The 10,879-nt window shown below is 38.3% G+C and overlaps 1 long non-coding RNA gene across 1 annotated transcript; it reads right to left on the bottom strand.

Annotated features, from left to right (window-relative positions):
- Positions 1–4,111: 4,111 nt before the first annotated feature.
- On the bottom strand, positions 4,112–4,559 carry LOC308691704. The gene is made up of 3 exons (XR_014030274.1): positions 4,502–4,559; positions 4,317–4,429; positions 4,112–4,225 (listed from the first exon to the last, which is right to left on the bottom strand). It is a non-coding gene; the product is annotated as an uncharacterized lncRNA (long non-coding RNA).
- Positions 4,560–10,879: the final 6,320 nt, after the last annotated feature.

Raw genomic sequence — 10,879 nt, forward strand, 5'->3', positions numbered from 1 at the left:
TTATGCTCACCAAAGCTGCATTTATTTGAAAATACAGCATAAAAATAGTGTGTATATGTAACCCCTAGGGGGCGCTCACACCGAAATTTGTGTAAATAAACTAGAAACCCCAAAAACCCACGCTCCCTTCTTAGATATTGAGGCAGGTGGTATCCATTGAAGGAAAGGACATGGGACTGATGTACTCAATTATAAATTTATTAAACAATCAATATGATAATTGGCAGTAAAAATGGACAAATATTCCCTCTAGGTAGCAGTAAGCAATTTTACAATAAATAGATCACAGTGAGTTAAAGCATCATAGTGCATGCATACAAGGTATAAAGTCTAACAATATCAAATCTACAGTGCATAAAGTCTAATAAATAAGTACTGCTCACAAAACACTCAAGCACTGCAAGAAACACTCCAAACCAATACTACCATACAGACATACACAACACAGCATTTCACACTTCACTAGTGAACATTACATTACAAAATGGATACTGTTTCCAAGTGAAATATTGCACAATGCCCATAGGCCGAATGTTAGAATGACTTAAGCCCAACTAAATCCAGGTCATCACTGGTGGTAGCCGCTCCTCAGGATGCACACATGCACACAAAAATAAAACAAATAAAACAATGATTAAGCTCAGGAAAAACAGTGGCTAGTGACCGACGTAGGCAATCCTCCTGTAAATCACAAGCATAAGTGGTTTATGATGCTATGACAATTTAAAACAATAACCAATCTATAATTGGAAAAATAACCCTTGTGCATTGTTAGAATTTACATCCTTTCGTTATGTTTGTGGCTGAAAACAGCCACTACTTTAAACTGCTGTAAAAATGTATCAGATAAATATTTTTTTCAAATTTTTTTGCATTAATCTATTAATCAACCTCAGTCCTGCTCAAAAATATTAAATGTTTAAAAAAAATTCAGGATTTTAACTCTTTAATTGCCAAATTCGTAAATGATGTCACTGATTTGGGGGGGGAAAAAACACAAAATTACTAATTTTCAATATAAAATGTGATTGTGGACTGGATTTTTTTTACCTTTTATCACAGTCTTGGACATGTCAAAGATTAGAAACAACATTGGTTTTGATGCATTGTTAGTTTTTGTGCAGCATCAGATTTTAACTTTTTCTCCCTCATTTACTGTTCATGGCTGTTTTTGCCCCATTGACTTCCATTATAAGCACATTTTTTGATTGCAAAGCCATGACACCATATAATCATGCATTTTTGATTGTTGGTGGTTTTCCCTGTTGGGAAGAGGTAAAATTTGTAATTTTTACTGTTGATAACCGGGTGGCACCATTAACCCTTTAGATAGGCCTGTGCCAAAAAAAGCTTAGTTTCTGGCTTTTACATGGAGTTATATGGACAGCATAATAAAGTGTGTGTGTGTGTGTGTGTGTGTGTGTGTGTGTGTGTGTGTGTGTGGTGTGTGTGTGTGTGTGAACTCACCTTGATGCGTCTGAGAAAATCAAAATATGCACCTCAGCTCTCAGAACTGCATGGAGTAAACAAAAACAAAGTAAGTGTATTTATGCACCTGCTGCCTTTTGATGGTGAGAAATGCAGACTAAACAAAAACAAAGCAAGTGGATTTAAACGCGTGCATGCAAGCCTGCTGGTCATTTGATGGTGAGAAGAGCAGCAAGCAACATGAGAAAGGGCTTGACTTCTAGTGAAGTTTTAGAGATGATTATGCAGCCTGACCCCTCCAGCGAGCTGCAGGATGTTTCGTCTTCTCCCTCTGACACCACAGACTCAGGAGAGTCAGATCCTGATTTGGATGTGGCACCCTCATCATCCACTCTAGCTTCCACTGAAGGCGAGGAGGATTCGGAGGATCCTGGATCTGGGTGGATTGGGAGAAACGGCGAAGTGTTGTTTTCCACTAACGCGGAGACAACTCCCTTTCTTCAGCCTGCCAGAGGCGTGACTCCAGGGCCGACGCGCTATGCCATCACAAGGCATAGTCATGTTTGTATGACTGTACAAACATGTATGTGTTGACGCAAGTCATGCTGACAATGAGGTCAATCATCTCCTCCGTAAAAAACAGATTGAACACGGAATCCATGTTCTGGACCCTTGCGAAGGCATAGCGCGTCAGCCCTGGAGTCACGCCTCTGGCAGGCTGAAGAAAGGGAGTTGTCTCCGCGTTGGTGGAAAACCACACTTCGCCGTTTCTCCCAATCCACCCAGATCCAGGATCCTCCGAATCCTCCTCGCCTTCAGTGGAAGCTAGAGAGGATGATGAGGGTGCCACATCCAAATCAGGATCTGACTCTCCTGAGTCTGTGGTGTCAGAGGGAGAAGACGAAACATCCTGCAGCTCGCTGGAGGGGTCAGGCTGCATAATCATCTCTAAAACTTCACTACAAGTCAAGCCCTTTCTCATGTTGCTTGCTGCTCTTCCCACCATCAAATGACCAGCAGGCTTGCATGCACGCGTTTAAATCCACTTGCTTTGTTTTTGTTTAGTCTGCATTTCTCACCATCAAAAGGCAGCAGGTGCATAAATACACTTACTTTGTTTTTGTTTACTCCATGCAGTTCTGAGAGCTGAGGTGCATATTTGGATTTTCTCACACACACACACACACACACACACACACACACACACACACACACACACACACACACACACACACACACACACACACACACACACACACACACACACACACACACACACACACACACACACACACACACACACACACACACACACACACACACACACACACACACACACACACACACACACACACACACACACACACACACACACACACACACACACACACACACACACACACACACACACACACACACACACACACACACACACACACACACACACACACACACACACACACACACACACACACACACACACACACACACACACACACACACACACACACACACACACACACACACACACACACACACACACACACACACACACACACACACACACACACACACACACACACACACACACACACACACACACACACACACACACACACACACACACACACACACACACACACACACACACACACACACACACACACACACACACACACACACACACACACACACACACACACACACACACACACACACACACACCTTTTTTTGGCACAGGCCTATCTAAAGGGTTAATGGTGCCACCCGGTTATCAACAGTAAAAATTACAAATTTTACCTCTTCCCAACAGGGAAAACCACCAACAATCAAAAATGCATGATTATATGGTGTCATGGCTTTGCAATCAAAAAATGTGCTTATAATGGAAGTCAATGGGGCAAAAACAGCCACGAACAGTAAATGAGGGAGAAAAAGTTAAAATCTAATGCTGCACTAAAACTAACAATGCATCAAAACCAATGTTGTTTCTAATCTTTGACATGTCCAAGACTGTGATAAAAGGTAAAAAAAAATCCAGTCCACAATCACATTTTATATTGAAAATGAGTCATTTTGTGTGTGTTTTTTTCCCAAATCAGTGACATCAATTACAAATTTGGCAATTAAAGAGTTAAAATCCTGATTTTTTTTTAAACATTTAGTATTTTTGAGCAGGACTGAGGTTGATTAATAGATTTATGCAAAAAAATTTGAAAAAAATATTTATCTGATAAATTTTTACAGCAGTTTAAAGTAGTGGCTGTTTTCAGCCACAAACATAACGAAAGGGTAGTAAATTTGCCCACAGTGTACTGTTGAGTTTTTGAAAAATTTCAAAGCATTTTCCCAAAATATGTGTCAAAATAAGATTTGTCACCAAAAATCATTCCATTTGCTGAAACACAGAAAAAGTTATAGCCAAATTTAGACTAAAAAATACCCCATAGTGGATGAAAACATCCCCAACAGCACATAAGGGTTAAAACAGGACAAGGATCAAACTTACGTTTTTCTTTAAATCAACGCCGTATGCCCCGTAGCAATACGATTAAGTGGTGTGGATGACTAATAACTGTGCACACTCACATCAGTGTTGTTTCTATTCATAGGTAAAATTAACAAGAGAATAATCAGCGCTACACATTATACACTATCTAAAAGGAACAGAGTCAGTGAACTTACATTACTGCAACTCTTATAGGATCACCACTCGCTATATGAAAGCAAGTTTCTGTAAGCTCGTCACTGCTGGTACCATTTACTGGACACCATTAACCGCAGACGCCAGACCGAGCTACAAACAAACACACAATGAGCCGTGTTGAACGGTTCAATGAATTTAAAAACACATAGGCATGGACTTCCAAAAGACTTGCGTTACTTACGTTACTGCAAGACCTATGTAGGATTACTACTCGCTATATGAAAGCAAGTTTCTGTAAGCTCGTCACCGCTGGTACCATTTACTGGACACCATAACCGCGGACGCCCAACCGAGCTACAAGCAAAGAGCCGTGATGAGCGGTTCAATACTACCAACAAATAGACATAACCTCCCAAAAAGACTCACGTTCTCCCCGTCGCACAACCGATACACCAAGAGACTCACTCTTCACTCCCACCGCACCATTTTTCTGTTCATATCTCCCCACATTTAAAGGGACACGTCACTTACGCCACCTGATCCCAATAATCAGCAAACCGTAAAGGTACACTTCCCAAACTCACCACCTGACCCGCTACATATATATATATATATATATATATATATATATATATATATATATATATATATATATATATATATATATATATATATATATATATATATATATATATATATATATATATATTATTAGTAATATTATAATAAAATATTATCACCATTTAAAATAACTGTTTTCTCTTTGAAAATATTTAAAAAAACAATTTATTCTTGTGATGTCAAAGATGAATTTTCAGCTTCATTACTCCAATCTTCAGTGTCACATGATCCTTCAGAAATCATTATAATAGGATGATTTGATGTTCAAGAAACATTTATTATTATTAGCAATGTTGAAAAATGTTGTGCTGCTTGATATTTTTGAAGGATTCTTTAATGGATAAAAAGTTCAAAAGAACAGTATTGGGGAAAGTTATAAAAGTTTTAAAAGTAATGTGCTACAATATTGTGTTACTCCCTACTATTTGCGTTACTTAGTTACTTTTAATGGAAAGTAATGTGATACATTACTTTTGCATTACTTTTTCACACCTGGGCTGGGCTTGCTTGTCTGTTTTTTTTTTTATAACAAAAAAAAGTTGTATTTTTGGCAAATGTAAAGGCCCTTTCACACCAAAAGAGCAAATGCAAAAGGAAATGCAAATTCAGGCCTGTAAAGTAGAGGGTGCAGGTCAAACAAACCTTGAACCATTCTGGATCACATAAGAATAGAAGAAAGTTCATCAATCTTACTGCAGCAATAAAACAAAGTCATTTTTGCTTATTAGTATGGTTGAATTGGATCGTCGAAGGTCAGCAGAAAAGACATTGGGTAATAAAGTGAGATTAAATACATAAAGTATATTTGTGTTATTTACCATATTTAATTATTGCAGGTTTGCGTGATATTCTGAGTTTGCATTTCACTGTTTTTATTCATTTTGAGGGATACTGAATTGGTTTTTGTGCAAGTGAGATGAGTAAATACATGCTCACATTTAACTATAACCATGTTCACACACAGCACACACAAAGCTTCACGATTTCTCTTAACATGGGTACAGGAAAGCTGTCAGTCAATAAATGGGAAAACAAAGTAACGAGTTAATTACGTGAAAAGTAACTCAACTATTTTGTTGTACATTTAAAAGTAATGCGTTACTTTCCTGGTTACAAGCTTTAAAAAAAGTCACATAACTCTGGGTACTTGTAATGCATAAACACTGGTCTTGACAGACGATTGATTCAGAGTTTCTAGACAAAACCTAAACCAAATCTTACCTAAACTTCAGCGCTACAGGTTTGCAGCTTTGCAATTACTGGTATTTCCAGTTTTCCCATGGAGCCTTTACTGTGCTAGGATATGGTCCTTATATTGCAAATAAATCTCACTGCTTCAGTTTCATACTGAAAATAAATGGACATGTGGACGCACTCAAGAAATCGCTTCAAGAAATGTTTTTGCTGCCTTCTGCTTGCTTCCTGTGCGGGAGCAACCATGCGGGAACACTGAAACTCAAATCAAACAAGCCAATCTTTCCATTTAAAAGAGTGTGAAAAGACCTATCAGACATGAAAATAAAGCTTTCTACCTGCTTCTTAAGGTGACAGCTCAGTGTGGATGGTCTGATGACTCATACTGCTGTCATAATCAGTGAGTATCACTGATCGTGACAGTGGAGAGCATCCATCTGTCTGTCACAGGCATGCCCTGCTGCCTAAAGCTGAAGAGCTTTAGCTGAGCTGATGATGGAAGTCTTTGCCAGATCTCCTCCTGTCTGCTGACATGTACGTGAGACCAAAGCCAAAACATCCCAACAATGGTTTCAGCCAAACCACCAGATATATGACACAGCCATCATCAAACCATCTCTGGCCTTTAGTTACAGTCATGTCAGGCCAATTTGTATCTCTGGCCCCAGCTTTGGCTCAACATGCAGACGTGATTCTGATGCCAACTGGCCGTTGGAGCACATACTTGATCAGTTGATCAGCAGACAACAAGCATCCCGGCGCAACACTTCGCCACATACTGAGATACTGTGTTACACATATGCTTCTCATTGTTCTCTAAATAGATGTACAGTGTGCTACATAATATCTTTTGGCATGAATGACACTCTCTTGAAAAGTTCATGTATCTAACATTAGATGTAATGATATATAAAGTAACTTAAATCACCTTTCTTCCCCATTATGATGCTCAGTTTTAACTTCAGCAGACCCTCTTCACCACATGCTTACATGCATTGAGTTCCTGCCATGTGATTGGCTGATTAAATATTTCCGAGCAGTTGGACTGGTGCATCTAATAAAGTAAAGTTTGAGTATATATACATTTTCAACATGACATCTTCTAGAAAAGCCTTGTGTTAAATGATCCATTTTGTAAGGATCATTCAACACAAATGTTTTAATTAGTAAATTGTGATTTTTAATGTGCTCTTTCTGATGTGTTGATTTGTTGTCATGGAAACTTTTTAGTATTAGCACAGTTGCAAATGGTTGTGCTGCTTAATGGTGTGTGGAAAGATAATACAGTGTCTTTTTTTCAATTGCTGAAGTCTTCAGTAAGTCTTCTGGCTTCACCAAAAAGAAATCAATACTTGTATTCAGCAAATTACTTTTTTGGAAATTAATTTAATTGATCAAACGTGATAGTAAAAATAATATTCAGAAATGTTTATTTAGCTACAAATCAGCATATATGTATGAATTCTGAAGGATCATGTGACACTGAAGACTGGAGTAATGATGCTGAAAATTCAGCTTTGATCACAATACATTACATTTTAAAATGTTTTACAATAGAAATTACATTGTAATAAAATTTCACAATATTACTGTTTTTAATGTATCTTTTGATCAAATAAATACAGCCTCGGTGAGCTTAAGAGACTTCCATAAAAACATTTAAAAAAATCTTAGTGGCCCCAAACTTTAATTTGAACAGTAGTATATATACATATATGAGAAGTGAGACATGAACTACAATGACTAGAATGCATAAGCTCTGCACGGCTGAATGCATCATTGGTGAATAAAAATAAAAATAGTACAATAAATACTCTTCAAAAACTAAAACATTTCAGTGATTCCAAACTTACAAAGCCGTGTTAAAAACTTTACGGAGAATCATTGTAAAGAAGATTCTAGTGCAAAACACAATCTTGTGGAAGACCTTAGAGGTGCAGCTGGTTACTCCACTGCACCATAAAAATGAGCCATGAGCATATTTCACCTTGGAATGTTTATGGCATTCTTGAGTTACTTAAACATATTGATTTACACATTGGCAGCCAACAGTGTGCCCCCTTTCTATTTCTGCTACCATTGCACATCAGAGCAGCAATGTGTGAGCGTGCAGATCTCAGTGGCTAAAGAGAGTGACCCATACACAACAAGGACGATACCTACAACGATAATAATTCAGATGTAGTTCTAAAAATCGTTCTAAATGTAAAAGAATAGAAGAGTTCACACCACGGCTATAAACGACACAGAGGAACGATAGCGTTGGAAATTTGAAATCACTTTCAAAATGATTTTCTTCCTGCAGATGAACTTTAAAAACATTGACAGCCAAGCAGTGTTGCCAGGTCTGCGTAACAAAACTAGCTCAATATGGCCAATCAAAAGTAGCCCAATGACCATATCTCAAATATCAGAACTCAAAATATGCCATTCCCATACCTAAAATACATATTTTACAGTCACTGTTATGCAAATTGAATTTAACCCATTTATAAACACGGCTTCTTCAGTGTTTGTCTCTCACAAAACGTAACATCTAGCACAGTTTCATCATTGGTAAAATATAAATTATTTCAATTCAAGCATTTCAGTCAAACCTTTAACCCACAGTGGTGGTGGTGGTGGGGGGGATTTCCCAATCAAAATCCATCCTGCTTTAAAGAGCTTGAGCATTTAAAGCGGCAGACGACCTAAACTGCATCGCACACTTGCAATAAATGATGTTTTATTAACAAAGTTCGGGGGGAACACGTTCAAATGATCTATCCAATAGTGTTGTCAAAAGTACCGACTTCGGTACCGAGTGTTTTAAAAAATGTGACGATGCCAGGAATACGGGGGGAGCACTCTGGGTTCAGGCCAAAATAGCGAGCTCGGAGTCCTCTCCTTGGACAACACGCCAAATACGCATACTCTTTACTCTATCTGAAGATTTGTAAGTGTGAACTTGTGAAACAGAGCATTATCGTCCGCTGGTGTAGATGCAATAGTTATCGTTCTTGGTGTGAACGGGCCTTAATACTTGGGGATAAAGGTTTTGAAAAATCCCTAAACCCAGTTTTGAGCAATAATACTATATGCCTCTACACTCTGCTTTAACTCACCTAAGCACTGTAACATATTGCAAGCACTTCAAAGACTTTGGACGGGCTTCAGAGGAGTCAGATGGGAGGCCTGGGACAGGCTTTTGTCCATCCTGTCGTCTGTTCCTCAGTCTCACAGAACTTTACAGCTGGTGGTTGTGTCCTCTGGGAGCGTCCACAGGCGATCAGCCAGGTGTTCAGGAGTCGGCCTGCTGCTACTGATGACAGACATGCTGAGACCGTATGAGTGGCTCAGTTAGAGCCTGAATCTGTAAGTCCCATTAAAGCCACTGCGTGTCACGCTGTGGCCAACTCTGAACTTTTGCAGTGTAATGTTTTAGAAAAAATACTTATAGGTATACATCTGATGTCTTAGCCATAAAAAACACACAGAAATAATCCAGTCTGCACTTTATGCATGGATTCCTGGATCATTGCTGGAACATTCCTATCAAACAATCATGGTCCAAATCAGGGTTTCCCTAAAACCAGAGGAAAAAGATTGTTGTTGTTGATATAAATAATGTTGTTCAAGCTATGAATCCTAACCCTACATCTAACCTTAAACTGAACCCTAAAATCTGATCGGTGTGGTTCTCCATCAGATGTTTCCTTACCACAGACACTCACTTCCTCTGAGCTCTGGCAAATCAAAAGCTTTCTCGGGGAATGGAGAGTATAAAAGGTATTTTTAAAGAATGAATATACTAAACCACAACCATTTTGCAATAGTTTTTCAGGTATAAAATATCAGTTTATTGTCATTTCTTTGAGTTATCATTGATAGACGAATAACCCTCTTTCAAAATACTGGCATCAACAGGTGTGAGAACCGCTCTTATTTTTGTAGTAGTAGTAGTAGTAGTAGTAGTAGTAGTAGTAGTAGTAGTAGTGTCTACTAATATTATACAATATTGTGAATGTGTATGTGGAAATGTTGCAGATTTGTAAAGGGGCTTCGAGTCATTACATTTTATATTTTTCTTTCTAAACAACCGTTACGACAGCAAAGTCTGAGGTAAGTTTGTTGTTGGTTACCTTTAAGATGAAAGCTTTTTCATTTATAATCAATCAAAAAATATCTGTGTATTCTGACTAAATTTTCTTTGCAAGCAACATTATTTTTTTATATTATATTTTACCAGTGCCCAATTCTTCTTGATGGGGCCTAAAAGAGATAGCTCACCCAAAATGAAATTCCGATTCATAATGATTTATTTTCTTTTACTATCTCTTTATGAACGTCTTGAAGCAAGTTTGGGTTGCATGGACTGCCATTGGAGGGACAGAAATCAGGTTTCATGAAAAATATCTTCATTTGTGTTTTGAAGATGAGCAAAAGTCTTATGGGTTTGGAATGACATGAGCGTGAGTAAATGATGACAGAATTTTCATTATGGGGTGAACTGTTATTTAAAAGCTTTCCATGTCACAGCTTAGGTAGTCTCTGATGAATTTGGGACTGTTCGAGCCAGCCAGTCCAAACTGATATCGCGGGAAAACGTATCTGTGTAACTTACGAGGTGGTGATTTCTTATGAATTTGTATGATGTGTAAAAAAAGTAAGCATGAACCCCACCCCTAAACATACCCGTCACTGGGGCGCAATTTGATTTTGAATGAAAATGTATGAATGAGATGGTATAATTCATATAAATTAGCCACCAATTTGCCAAAATGTAAAATAGTTATGAATTGCCATGAGATTATGGCCCTGTTGCGACCTGGTATTAAGATGTGATCGGATCACAAGTGGACACATTTTTAGCTTGTCAACTTTCGACCACTTCCAGAGGAAGTCGAAAACGCATTGACCGGATTGTTTTCGTAGTGTAAATGCTCATGTGGTCGATGTGTTCGAACAGCAAAAGACTGCTCTTCGCCTACTGCCCTAACGCATAAACAT

Source organism: Scardinius erythrophthalmus (assembly GCF_964197995.2).
Source record: "Scardinius erythrophthalmus genome assembly, chromosome: 1".
Classification (NCBI taxonomy): Eukaryota; Metazoa; Chordata; class Actinopteri; order Cypriniformes; family Leuciscidae; genus Scardinius; species Scardinius erythrophthalmus.